This window comes from Hypomesus transpacificus, chromosome 7 (genome assembly GCF_021917145.1).
Source record: "Hypomesus transpacificus isolate Combined female chromosome 7, fHypTra1, whole genome shotgun sequence".
Classification (NCBI taxonomy): Eukaryota; Metazoa; Chordata; class Actinopteri; order Osmeriformes; family Osmeridae; genus Hypomesus; species Hypomesus transpacificus.
This window is the reverse complement of record NC_061066.1, coordinates 7,769,327-7,784,383: the sequence shown is the minus strand read 5'-3', so window position 1 is coordinate 7,784,383 and position 15,057 is coordinate 7,769,327.

Below are 15,057 nucleotides of genomic sequence, written 5' to 3'. Positions count from 1 at the left end.
CATCTTCTGGGCCCTGGGTAGCTTGTTCGACTTGCGCACTGTAAACACACTTGAGAACTTCTTAATTAGAACAGGATCTTAATTAGAATAGAAATGAGGCTGAATTTTATTAGACGTTCTAAAGGAAGAAGGAACAAGCACATTTGTATGTACGGTTCTAGGTGGAGAACCTTTCTATGGGCAGACAGAATGATTTAGCAGTACTGTACAAAGCTGAAAATGTTTTAACTTTGCTATTAGCAATGAACCTTTGTGCAAAGTGTTCTGTCATTATATCAAATCATTCTATGATATAGCGTACAATTCCGTTTTAATAGAATTTAGTTCAGGTGTAGTGGACGTGGGAGTAGAAGGGAAATGCATTTCAGAAATTAATCTCGCTTTAGTCTCTCAAAATTTCCATCCTCCCTTTTTATCTTTCAATCACTCTTTTATTCTGACCATGTCTCTCCATCCCGTGAGAAAGGTGCTTAAATACATTCCTGTCTGTCTAGAGAGGCCCTCTGCCCAGACACCAGGCCCTCTGCCCAGACACCAGGCCCTCTGCCCAGACACCAGGCCCTCTGCCCAGACACCAGGCCCTCTGCCCAGACACCAGGCCCTCTGCCCAGACACCAGGCCTTCTGTCCAGACACCAGGCCTTCTGCCCAGACACCAGGCCCTCTGTCCAGACACCAGGCCCTCTGTCCAGACACCAGGCCTTCTGCCCAGACACCAGGCCCTCTGTCCAGACACCAGGCCCTCTGTCCAGACACCAGGCCCTCTGTCCAGACACCAGGCCCTCTGCCCAGACACCAGGCCCTCTGTCCAGACACCAGGCTCTCTGTCTAGACACCAGGCCCTCTGTCTAGACACCAGGCCCTCTGTCCAGACACCAGGCCCTCTGTCTAGACACCAGGCCCTCTGCCCAGACACCAGGCCCTCTGTCCAGACACCAGGCCCTCTGTCTAGACACCAGGCCCTCTGTCCAGACACCAGGCCCTCTGTCTAGACACCAGGCCCTCTGTCCAGACACCAGGCCCTCTGTCCAGACACCAGGCCCTCTGTCTAGACACCAGGCCCTCTGTCCAGACACCAGGCCCTCTGTCTAGACACCAGGCCCTCTGCCCAGACACCAGGCCCTCTGTCCAGACACCAGGCCCTCTGTCCAGACACCAGGCCCTCTGTCCAGACACCAGGCCCTCTGTCTAGACACCAGGCCCTCTGTCCAGACACCAGGCCCTCTGTCTAGACACCAGGCCCTCTGCCCAGACACCAGGCCCTCTGTCCAGACACCAGGCCCTCTGTCCAGACACCAGGCCCTCTGTCCAGACACCAGGCCCTCTGTCCGGACACCAGGCCCTCTCCCTGGCCCACCTCCGCTGTGTCCCACTTATCCATGCTGAGGACCATGATCATATCAAAGGCCTGAAAAGTACTGAGACGAGCGTCATCGAGAGTTTGTTCCGATGTGACTGCGGTGCTCTAAAGGCTCAGTACGTCAATCTCCTTTTGAATAAACAAGCTTTGTCCTAATACTTTGTTCAACCCCTTGACAAATGTTATTTCATGTATAAAATCGAATAAAATTGTTTGATCGAGTCTGTCGGAGAAGGGGGATGGCGGACAGGAAATGACGGGCCGGAATTAAACACGTTGCCCTGCGTTACGGCCGTAGGATCGACGGCACGCGCTCTACCACATTCACAAACATGATGATGTTTCTGTGCAACTACTTGTATTTCGTACGTGTGTTTCTTGTGTGTTTCTGGTGTGTTTCTTGTGTGTTTCTTGTGTGTTTCTGGTGTGTTTCTTGTGTGTTTCTTATGTGCGCTTGTGTTTCCCTTCACGGACCATGTACAAATATGTCTGCGCTACGTGTGTGTTTGTCAGATTTGTAGCCTGAAAGGTTGGGCATCAAAGGCCCAGCGTCAGAGGCAGGGAGCGTGTTATCTCTTTCATTAGCTGTTTAGGCAGACCCACTCCCCCGCCAGGCTAGACAGGAATTCTAACCAAACCGGAACTTGATCCCCGACTGGGTATTCAGATCCATAATTACAGCCCACACACAAGCCCCCCTCTCCCTCTCTCTCTCTCTCTCTCTCTCTCTCTCTCTCTCTCTCTCTCTCCCTCTCTCTTTCCCTCTTCCTCCCTCTCTCTCTCCCTCTCTTTCTCTGTCTCTCTCTCTCTCTCTCTCTTGGGGTGGGTGAGGGAGTCAGGGTGGGGGTGGGTGAGGGAGTCAGGGTGGGGGTGGGTGAGGGAGTCAGGGTGGGGGTGAGTGAGGGAGTCAGGGTGGGGGTGGGTGAGGGAGTCAGGGTGGGGGTGGGTGAGGGAGTCAGGGTGGGGGTGGGTGAGGGAGTCAGGGTGAGGGTGGGTGAGGGAGTCAGGGTGGGGGTGGGTGAGGGAGTCAGGGTTGGCGTGGGTGAGGGAGTCAGGGTGGGGGTGGGTGAGAAAGTCAGGGTTGGGGTGGGTGAGGGAGTCAGGGTTGGGGTGGGTGAGGGAGTCAGGGTGGGGGTGGGTGAGAGAGTCAGGGTGGGGGTGGGTGAGGGAGTCAGGGTGGGGGTGGGTGAGGGAGTCAGGGTGGGGGTGGGTGAGGGAGTCAGGGTTGGGGTGGGTGAGGGAGTCAGGGTGGGGGTGGGTGAGAGAGTCAGGGTTGGGGTGGGTGAGAGAGCCAGGGTTGGGGTGGGTGAGAGAGCCAGGGTCAGGGCGGGTGAGGACTGGCTGTGAGGTTTGTGTGTGTTGGTACAAGGAATACATGAGTGTTCTTTGGTTCTGTGTGGATTTCTTAGGCTGAGATTTCTTGTTCTTCCCAAGGGGGCAACTCTCTGTTACTATTCTTGTTTTGTATCGTTTCTCTCTCCCTCTGTCTCTCCGTCTGTGTGTGTCTCTCTCTCTCTCTCTCTCTCTCTCTCTCTCTCTCTCTCTCTCTCTCTCTCTCTCTCTCTCTCTCTCTCTCTCTCTCTGTCTCTCTCTCTCTGTGTCTCTCTCTCTGTGTCTCTCTCTTCCCTTCTCTCACTCTCTCCCCCTCTCTCTTACACACCCAGATAGACACACACATGGGATTAGGAAATGTAGCATTTCAAATCCAAATGGGATCTTCTCACTGATACAGCCAAACCTGCTGCTTTGAGATGACGCCATCCTGGTGTGACAGCCAGTTCCTACTGGTCTGTCTTTCTCACCACACACATACCCATACACACACACCCATACACACACACACACACACACACATACCCATACACACACCCATACACACACATACCCATACACACACACACACACACACACATACCCATACACACACACCCATACACACACATACCCATACACACACACACCCATGTACAGACAGAGAGACAGACACTTAGTATTCTTACACACACACACACACGCACACACACACACACACACACACACACACACACACACACACAGATGTGGCAGATAGGGAGGCTCTTAGGGAGACATACAGTAATCTCCTATCCTCACTTGTACCCTGGGTCAGGACAATAAAACACTGTCATTAGTTTGATGAGGCCAGGAGCATCTCAACAGGTCAGCACACACAGCAGGGGATTGGAGGCCTTTGGTCAGGTGACCATTTGATAGACGCATGATTGGCCGCGTACCTGTAGACAAGTTTTAGATTATTATTGAGGCTGACTGTGATTGGCCAGCCAGCCTATGGACTTAATAATACTGTGAGAGGAAAACATGCTGTGAGAAGAGAATTCTGAAAAGCTAGTCCAAGAGCAGATACAGGGTGTGTATTCCTGTGGTCGTTTCTGTGTGTGTGTGTGTGTGTTTGTTTTTGGGTGGGCCTGTTTATGTGTGTTTGTTTTGTGTGTGTGTGGATAAGCATCATCACCGAGGCACTGTATTTAGGGGACTTTTCCAAGGCCAGTTCTGCACTAACCCTGCAGGGGAAACCCATAGTGAAAATCAATGGTTCTCTTCTTCGTTGGTGCTGATTGGGTGGATTCAGAAGAGGGGGAGGAGGGAAGAACAGACAGTGCAGGAAAACAAGCTTATTATCTTTCACCCAGAAAAACTGCTTTGATTGACATTCTAAGACCTAACACACATGATATACACACTCACAAACACACACACTCACAAACACACACACTCACAAACACACACACTCACAAACACACACTCCCTCCATCAACACTTGGCGGCGCTGTGACTCAACTCTCTCTCTCTCTCTCTCTCTCTCTCTCTCTCTCTCTCTCTCTCTCTCTCTCTCTCTCTCTCTCTCTCTCTCTCTCCTCATCCTCCCTGTGTCTTATGCCCTCCTATTGACAGGCTGCTCTATCGCTCCGTTCTAATATCACACCATCTGTCTTGGCGTGTCGTGTTGAGGGAGTCAGTCAGGGGGAATATGTGATGAGCCAGAGCCCTGGTGCTTCAGACTGGACCCATTCAGACCCTGGCAACCCTACCCTGACCCAGCCGCTGGCCCCCAGCCCCCCAGCCCCCCAGCCCCTAGCCCCCGGCCCCCAGTCTCCCAGCCTCTAGCCCCTGGGCAGCCCATGTCACACAATCAACACATCAACACACACACATACTTCCCAGTGTTGTCCTGACTTGGTGCTGTGTAGCCTCACGGCTCACACACACACACACACCACGTCGCTCCGGGAGACAGCTGCTGCACTGCACTGGACTGGAGTTTGTGACACTGTCTTGAAGTCCAGGCACTTTGAGCTGATTAAGTGTGTGCGCTTCACCCTGTTAACACGGAGGCCCGTCTCTTCTGGTTAAACATGATCATGACATGCCTGTGAGTGCAGACAACAGAGCAGCACAGGCACGTGACGTTCCACCGCCGCGCAGAGCAGGCCACCGCGCAGAGCACGCCGCCAAAAGGGCTTTTATGTGATACGCGATGGAGGAGAATGCAAGTTCATAGAGAAGGGGGTGTGTTTGTGTGTGTGTGTGAAGGAGGGTGGGTAAAGTAGTCAGGGGGAGCAGTGTTCATGGATGTTCCAGATCTGACACGCAAGTGTGTAGACACACACACACACACACACACACACACTGAGTGAGCTATGTTTAGCCTCTCCATCCCCACAGCTGTGAGGACAGACCCAAGGCCTCACTGAGGGTGGGGGAGGAAGAAGATATGCACTGGAAAGGGGGAGGGAGACAGAGATGGAGGAGAGGAGGGGGAGGGAGGGAGGGAGCAGATAAAGAAAGAGAGAGAGTGCTCACTTTGTGCTTTCTGTCTTCCAACAGTCACCATGAACACACACACACAGACCTCAACCCCCAACAAGCTAACTCGCTCATTAGATCGACGTCTCGGAGCCTGGTGTATTGAATGGCCAGCCTGAAAGCGTGTCTGTATGTTTGCGAGCTCTCTTGATCTCCTGTGGTTTAGGGTCATTGGGGACTGAGAATCCATCTGACCGAGCTGCTCCAGTATCGATCCATTCCAAACGATCCACTAGGAATATTTTCAAAACAACACATTTGCATATTTCCGCCACGCTTGCATTGATTGGCTCTGGTCAAATGTGAGTCTTTAAGATACAGCTCAGATGACCTTGTGTCACAGCCCTCGTTTGATTGGCTCAATCTCCCTTGAGATAGCTGTTGGTGGGAAATTAAATCACTTCTATATTTGGCATGAATCCAGTCTGGTCATGTAATGTAGCTCATTATTTATTGCCGGCGAGATGTGTTATCGAATGTACCCTTCATTGATCTGCATGTGTCAGTCTCTGAAGATCATTACTTAGACTCTGTCATCTCGCACCACGTGGTTTCGTGTGTGTGTGTGTGTGCCTGAGGATGAACATCGTTACTGCTGAGTGTGAGGAGGTGTAGATATGGTACGGTGTGTGTATGTGCCAGCATGTGGGTACGTCCAGCTGAGGCCCCCCTCCTCACATCACCAGCCTTGTGTGGGGTCACACAGAGAGCACAGGGCAACGCTTGGTTAGCGGTGTGTGAGTGTCTGTGTGTGTGTGTGAGTGTCTGTGAGTGTGTGTGTGTGTGCCCCAGGGTCCGCCACACAAAACCTGACCTCCTTCCCCACAGTCTCCTCACAGGGTCCCGTGCTGCAAGCCGTCAGCATCCCTCCACCATGGCACTACTCAAGCAGAAAAACACACACACACACACACATACTCACACACACACACTCACACATACTCACATACACACACATACTCACACACACTCACTCACTCACACACACACACACACACACTCACACACACACACACTCACGTACACACACACATACTCACACACACACACATACTCACATACACACACATACTCACATAACCACATGCACCAGTGGCATCATTTAATTTACTAGAATGCTGCAAATCAGTGACTTGGAATTGAAGGGAAAAAGAGTACTTCTTTATTTAGACTGTCTCCACCATGTCACTGCCTCCACAGACAAGGAGACTGCCTCCACCATGTCACTGCCTCCACAGACAAGGAGACTGCCTCCACCATGTCACTGCCTCCACAGACAAGGAGACTGCCTCCACCATGTCACTGCCTCCACAGACAAGGAGACTGCCTCCACCATGTCACAGCCTCCACAGACAAGGAGACTGTCTCCACCATGTCACTGCCTCCACAGACAAGGAGACTGCCTCCACCATGTCACTGCCTCCACAGACAAGGAGACTGCCTCCACCATGTCACTGCCTCCACAGACAAGGAGACTGTCTCTCTCTTCCCCCCCTACTGTCTTCCTGTCTCCAACATGACCCTGTCTCCACCATGACCCTCCTTAACGGATCAGAGGAAGAGGGGATGTCCGGGAGATAGCAGAGCATGGACGACGAGTGCTTCTTGTTGTTTTTCTCCCCCCTCCCCCCCTCCCCCCTCCCCCCTCCCCCCCTCCCCCCTCCCCATCATTAGAAGGAGCATCAGTCGTAGACAGGAGGCCAGATTGCATCACTGCAGACATTTTGGTGCAAGACGAGACATCACTCAAACTGTTTTTATTTTTCTTCCCGACAGGGTTTAAACTGCCAACAGCTGTGTGTTGTGACATGGATATTGGGGTAGCTGGGAGATGAGGGGGTCGAAACGTTCTGCAGGAGGAGGAACTGCACAGAGGAGACACGGTAACACAGTACGAACCAGAGAGGAGGATGCTGAGGCCAAAAGAAATCATGTCAGAAATCGACCTTTCCACCCAGGAGAATCTACAGACTCGTCAGTTTAAGGGTGTAGTGCAGTTGGTTAAGGGCTTGTGTACATGACAACGATAGCCATAACTACGATGAATCATGTCAATCATGTTGTGTACACAGTCTTATCTAGCCATGCCTACTGTAAGAATGACGCATGACTGAATTCCTGTCATTTTACTGTAGAAATTCCATTCATGTATTTCACAAACTGTCTTATTTCTCAGCCAATCCGTGGCGTCTGCTCAAGCCAATCATCCAATAGTTATCCTCCAAGTGATTAGAGCATTTCACCCTTCAGGGTACATACAGGATGACAAGATTGTGTGTGTATGTATGTGTGAGTGTGTGTGTGGAGGGAGATACAAGAGTACAGATTCTCCCTCCACACACACACACACACACAACACATAACACACACCCTTCAGTCAGGAGCTATGTTTGGTGCTGCTAAGTCGCGCCTGGAAATCCGAGCCCCGTCATTGTCCTGGGACGAGAGCGTCTCCCATGTGCCGTGTGGAGAGAGAGAGGAGGTCTGGGACGAGAGCGTCTCCCATGTGCCGTGTGGAGAGAGAGAGGAGGTCTGGGACGAGAGCGTCTCCCATGTGCCGTGTGGAGAGAGAGAGGAGGTCTGGGACGAGAGCGTCTCCCATGTGCCGTGTGGAGAGAGAGAGGAGGTCTGGGACGAGAGCGTCTCCCATGTGCCGTGTGGAGAGAGAGAGGAGGTCTGGGACGAGAGCGTCTCCCATGTGCCGTGTGGAGAGAGAGAGGAGGTCTGGGACGAGAGCGTCTCCCATGTGCCGTGTGGAGAGAGAGAGGAGGTCTGGACGGCAGCAGGGGAATGTCCAGGGAGAGATGAGCCCTTCGCTCACAGCTAATGAAATGTGTGTGTGTTTTGTCTGTGTGTGTGGGTGCATACGTGCGTGTTGTCTCTGCTCTGTGTGTGTGTGAATGCCAGTATATTGTGTGTGCAGTGAAACGTGCCAAGATGTGAAGGACAGATATTGTGTGTGGGGGGGGGGGTGAGGTGGTTAAGTGAGGTGGTTTAGGATCATGTCGTGGCAGCATGTTACAGAGTTAGTACTTCCTGTTCTGTACCGGCGAAGCTGACAAATGAGGCCTTAGGCTTGTGACACCTGTCTATAAAATAACCAGCAGTACAGGGCCACATTGTCATCCTCCCAGGTGATGTCATCCGTCTGGTCAAAGGTCAGAGAGCTTCACGTTTAGGAACAAACAACATCCCAGAGGTCGTTCTAAGGCCAGTTTAGAGGTGACCTTATGGAACAATGTATTTGCAGACTAAACGGGAAAAAGGGATTTGTGGAAAAAATATGCTGATAGTGTGTTGAACCTTGAGAGAGAGAGAGAGAAAGAGAGAAAGGGAGAGAGAGAGAAAGAGAGAAAGGGACAGAGAGAGAAAGGGAGAGAGAGAGAAAGAAAGAGAGAAAGGGAGAGAGAAAGAGATCGCTAACTCGGCTGCTGCTGACCAGACTGGGGATTCAAAACAGACCAAGGAGTCAAAAGGACTTGAACTTGGCAGCCCCTCGCTGTTTTGATAGTATCTTTGCCGGCACGGCATTCTGGGAATCAAGAATTTTTGTAAACACTCCGCTCCCGACCTTTAGGACCCGACGCCAAAAGGAATAAACACCCAGATTGTTCTGGAACGTGGTTCAGCCCCGGCCTCTCCTTCAGACAGGTCACACCAGATCAGTACCTTCAGGAGAGTCCTCTCTCCTCTCTCCTCTCTCCTATCTCCTATCTCCTCTCTCCTCGCTCCTCTCTCTTCTCTCCTATCTCCTATCTCCTATCTCCTATCTCCTATCTCCACTCTCCTCTCTCCTGTCTCCTGTCTCCTCTCTCCTCTCTCCTCTTTCCTCTCTCCTCTGTCCTCTGTCCTCTGTCCTCTGTCCTCTGTCCTCTGTCCTCTGTCCTCTGTCCTCTGTCCTCTCTCCTCTCTCCTCTCTCCTCTCTCCTCTCTCCTCTGTCCTCTCTCCTCTCTCCTCTCTCCTCTCTCCTCTCCTCTCTCCTGCAGCAGAGGCCTAACCCTCCTGTTTCCCAGCAACCCAGACATCGCGCTGATTGATTTGTTGATTTATGGTGTTTCTATGATGTTTCTATGGTGTTTTTATGGTGTTTTTAACGGTGTCTTTGGTGCCATGGATTGTTTCGTCTGTGTGTTGGTCTCGCTGAAGAATCAATGGACCTTTGGGGACATGAATAAATACATTAAATGAAATCACATGAACAGCATCAAAAGAGCCGTAAAGCTACTGGACAATATTGGCATGATATCCAACCCCCCCCAACCCTCCCCTCCTCTCCCAGCCATGTGCTTTCTGCAAGGCAAACGTGGGGGGCTGATGGTTGGTCTGAACGCACGTTGTGAGGTAGATTCTCCAACAAGAGACTTCTCTGTGTCAACACCGCATCTCACTGAGTGTGTGTTTAGGAACGGAGGCATGATTCTCTCTTCCCACAGCTGTGACTGTGTGTGTGTGTGTGTGTGTGTGTGTGTGTGGATGGAGCTCAGGGTGTTGTGACGAAGTAGCCAGCAGAGGGGAAACACGTGTTCACACTCTGGGTTTATTTCTTCCCTCAGAATGGAAGGGTGTCGTGTGCATGGAAATCCACTTTGCACTGAGTCTTCTTGAGCTGTATCGACTGGCCGAAATATCGTGTGTGTCCTGCACCATATAGCTAGCTCCATTGTCCTTGGAGCATGACCTCAAATTGGGCTGAATATTGTGGTCCTAACACAACATCTTCAGTATCTGTCTGTCAGTAAGCGCACACACAGTCATCAGGTGTTGTATAACATGAGAAATCCCATCTCAGTTGACTGCCAAGGTAGAACAAGACTGTCATTCAGACAGTGGCCTTGGCAAGATGGAGATGCTTTGCGTTCCTGACCTAAGATGTCACAGACAGTCACCTATGCAGCAGTGATGTTAAAACTTATTTCTCCTCGTGTGAACACGTTCTGAAAAAAGACTTGTGACTTGTGGAGCCTTAGTTTCAATATCTCCCCATCACCTGCCATCCAAACGCACGCTCACTTGGCGGCTGTGGTTGTTGTAAGCAACACGGCCTTTGTAAGAGCAGATGAGAAGGATATGGTGGGATTCTTTCATCCTGCCGAGGGAAGGAACAAGCCCTCAGGGGCATGCTGGGTAATGTGTTTCAGCTTCCTTTCTGAGAACGTGCTTTTGTTATTGAACAAAGTCAAGGTTTTCAGGTCTGAATGCCGGGCTATCTGGGTATTCTGCATCATCGCCACGGTCTTATCAAAAGAAAATAATCTTCGGTCTTGGTCAGAGAGTGCCGTTTCTCTGAAGAGCACTTTGCGACTTCTGGAGGCGTTGTTTCTCAGTCGTGGATGACGTTTATTTCTTTGTCTCGGCTTCCTTACGTAAGAGACCGACCCCCACTCGGGTTGTGTGCCTGCGCTCCTGTGACGTCTACACAGCCTTCCTCAGCTTAGTGGACGTGACGTGGGCGGGTTCTCAACAAGGACTAAAAGCCAGAAATCCAGCCAGCGGCGTGTCTATCAGCATCCTAATTCAATTTACTGCAATTCAGCGTCCCAGAATTATGACATCAATGAACGTGCTGGGCTATATTTGTCAGGCGGCACTTTTGTCCAGGGAGTCAGATCTCCAGAGGAGAGAGCAGGCACTCAGGCACATGCAAAGATACACTCACACACATTTGCACTCTCTCACAACCATGCACACAAACACACACGCTGTCAGTCCGTTTGTCTCTCTTTCACTTTCTCACTCTCTCTCACTGACACACACACAGGCACACCCACACACACACATCAGACTAACCTTCTGAGACAGCTTGCATTCTGTCGCTTTGGCTGTTGCTCCATTTCAGACCCACACTTGAAAATCACATCTTCCAGGAGAGAAGAAAGTAACCACAGGACCACAGTTCTAGAAGCTTCAAGGAGGTTCTAGGAGAGACATGGGTCTGGACCTGAAGCATGGCCTGTATTTTGCTCTGTTTCTAAGTTCTGTCTGTCGTGTATTCAGGTGGGCTCAGGTGGTTGTGGTAGAAGGACCATGAACCGTTACTAATGTCTACTGGCTTGTAAACACACAGTGGAAGTTGTTTGGAATATTTCCTTAGAAAGAATCGTTTTTTGATGGGGCTTGGATTGTTGTACTGAGTCCCATGTAACGGATGTCTCCAGAAAGGGATCTGTTCCAGGGGATTACCTCTGAATGAAGGAGTCATGAAAGATTGTCAGTCAATGCTCCATCTTTACCTCTCTCTCTACCTCTCTCTCTCTCTGTCTGTCTTTGCATCTCTTTACCTACCTCTGTCTTTGCCTCTCTTTGCTCTCTCTCTACCTCTGCCTCTCTTTGTCTCTCTTTGTCTCTCTCTTGGTCTCTCTCTTTGTCTCTCTCTTTGTCTCTCTCTCTACCTCTCTCTCTCTACCTCTCTCTCTCTATATACCTCTCTCTGCTTCTCTCTGCCTCTCTCTCTCCCCCTCTCTCTCTGCCTCTGTCTGGTACACGTCAGAAAGATAACTGAATACGTCTGCCTGACCATACTGCTGTAGTGTGGCTCATCTGACCATGAGCGAGAGAGAGAGAAAGAGAGACACACACACACAAACAGACAGACAGACAGGCAGACAGACAGGCAGCCAGCCAGACAGACAGACAGACAGACAGACAGACAGACAGACAGACAGACAGGCAGCCAGACAGGCAGCCAGACAGGCAGGCAGGCAGACAGGCAGGCAGACAGACAGACAGGCAGACAGACAGACAGACAGACAGACAGACAGACAGACAGACAGGCAGACAGACAGACAGACAGACAGACAGACAGACAGACAGACAGACAGACAGACAGGCAGACAGACAGGCAGCCAGACAGGCAGCCAGCCAGGCAGGCAGACAGACAGGCAGACAGCAGTGTGTCCAGCAGCATCTCCAGGGTGCCCATGCTGTCAGAGTGTGACAGTCAGAGTGTTCTGCTGCTCCAATTCCTCCAGAGCGTCTAGGGAGGTGCTCCACATGTTATTCTTAGCTGCTCTGGCCCCTCGCTGGATGTCAGAGCGCTAAAGGTGGATCAGTTATCTGTCACACACACATCGACCTCGGACCACACAAACACACACACACACATCGACCCCGGAACACACACACACATCGACCCCAGACCACACACTGCTGCTGCTCCTCTGGTGAGACAGTCAGGTTGAAGCCAATTCAGCTCTAAAAAAACATCATCCCGGAGGACGATTCTTGTTGCTCTTTACCGATACTTTGCATTTATCGAACTGTCAGTTTCCAGCTAGTCTGTTCCAGCTGTGTTCCATCACAGTGAGAGTGATATACAGTAAGCTAACTGGGGCTTTTTATTGTCCTGGGTTACCTTTAGGTTGTGTAGAAAGATGTGTCTGCTGTGTGTCATCAGTCTCATATAAACCTGTTCTGGTTTGAATCCAAGCTCGAGTTTGAAACCCAAACACTGGGACTTCTTCTCATCAGACTTTAGATGTCATTCCTGGATGCCGGCAGCTTCTGACAGCGATGCTGGTAAATGTGATGTAGGTACACTCTCATTAGAGACAGCGTGTGAGATGTGAGATACAGTGGGCTGTCTGTGGGCAGGTTTAAACACGGGTGCTGCCCCTCACAAGCCACCAGAAAGAGCTAGACTTCGTTGACAGACAGAGAGAGAGGGAGAGAGAGAGACAGAGAGAGAGAGAGAGAGAGAGAGAGAGAGAGAGAGAGAGAGAGAGAGAGAGAGAGGGAGAGAGAGAGAGTCAAAGGGAGACTTAGAAGGAGAGAGAGACAGAGAGAGAAAGAATTAGAAGGAGGCAGAGAGAGAGAGACAGAGAGAGAGAGAGACAGAGAGATAGAGAGAGAGAGAGACAGGCAGAGACAGACAGAGAAAGAGACATTAAGAAGGAGGCAGAGAGAGACAGAGAGAGAGACACAGACAGAGATAGAGAGACAGAGAGAGAGAGAGAGAGAGAGAGTCTTAGTGTTGGTTGGAGCGTGTGAGCCTCAGACAGATGGTATTGTCGGGAAGGTAGAAATGCCCCCCAATCCTGACAGAGCCAAGGAAAACTAATTACCCCAGTGTCAGAACGTGTCCAAGCAGAGACCCCATGATGGCGTTCTCTCTCCCAGAGCTAACAATCCCACCGGCAGATCCCATCCCCACACACAACCAGGAACCCTTGGAAAGGAAAACATTATAAATCTGACTCCTGCTCAGAGACAAAGGGGTGCTGAGAAAAAAGTTTGACGTGGTTCAGAGCAACGTGGACCTTGTGCACAAGACCTTTCCAGTTGGGAGACGTTGATGACGTCTTTCAAAATGTGTTTTGACGTGCTTGTAGCTTCAGCTGGAAATGATCGACCCCTACTGTGATTACAAAAATGCAATTTTGACTAATAAAGATTTTCTCCTCATCACAGTGATTTTGATTAGTCTCTAACCCATTTAGCACGCTTGGAGAACTGCTGTGTTGATGTAGTCAGAGAGAGGGATGAGAGATGAGAAAGAGAGGCAAGCGAGACAGAGAGAGAGACAGGAAGAGAAAGAGCGATCATTACTCCATTATCCACCATTGTTCCTCCACTCTGGTCTTTGTCTATCAGTCATCATGGAAACTAAACGAAGATGTTTTTGATTGAAGATTAATCAAAATCAGTGTACTGCTGGATCACACTTCTGTCTGGTCTGTGAGGGGGGGGTCTGTGAGAAACATGGCCCTCATCTTTCTTTCCACTGAACAGTGAACTAACAGTGAACTAACAGTGAACTAACAGTGAACTAACAGTGAACTGACAAAGGACTGTGATGAAGCCTGTCAGTAGATCAGTAGTGTGGGGTTTGCCTTGAGCACCGTGTTTATCAGCACGCACACACATTCACACACACACACACACACACACACACACACACATACATACACACACATACACACACACATACACACACACACACACACACACGTACACACACAACCCCCACCTCCCTCACATATTTACGGATCAGATTGCTGAGCGGTTAGGGAGTTAGCGCTTTGGTCGAGGGGCTCTCTCATCGCTCCAGCACCGTCACACGGAGAGCAGGGGCCGTGTCCTTCTCCTCCATGACTCCCCCTCCCTCCCTCCCCTCCAACAGTTTTTTCCGAAGCTGACGTCTTTTAGATATTGTGTTCACGATCCTGGTTAAATACATTAAAAAACAAACAAACATGAAAATCATTATTATTATAACATTTTTTAATAACCACTGAAGGGGCAGTTAGAATTTAAAGATTTTCTTCAGCTTCCAGACGTGTCCGACCGTTCGACAGATCTTCCTTCCCAGTGGCTTTAGGTTGTATTTATGGTTTGGCCTCAAGACTAGCACAGCAGCCATTAGTTAGGCCTTTTAAGCTAATTCCGCCAAGATAAATGATGGATGTCTGCTGTATTACGTTACGAGAGGACTTTGGTAGATCCTTATCTGTCTCTCAGCTTGAAAAATAGATGCTGATCAATAGATTGGTCTCTCTGACCGTTCATCAATAGACAATAGAGTCCACATCAAAGAGGAAGTGAGCTCACTTTGCTGTGGATTGATTCATAGACGGGCATTAGGAGTCATCCTATCAAACAGGATGTGTTCGCAGTTCGCCTCATCTACGTTACTGACCACTAACCCTGACGTTTTACGCTAAAAGCAAACCTTTTGTTGGGGCTTGATCCTTGTGATTTATTTCTCGTTGATAACAGTCGATTCGCCTCGATCGCGAGGCATCCATCACATCTGGGATGTGTTGCTAACCCCCATCTCTGTTCATCCCTCGACCAGCGACCCCCATTAGCTTAGCGGGCAACCAGCTACATCATCCAATCCATCACAGCAACCAACA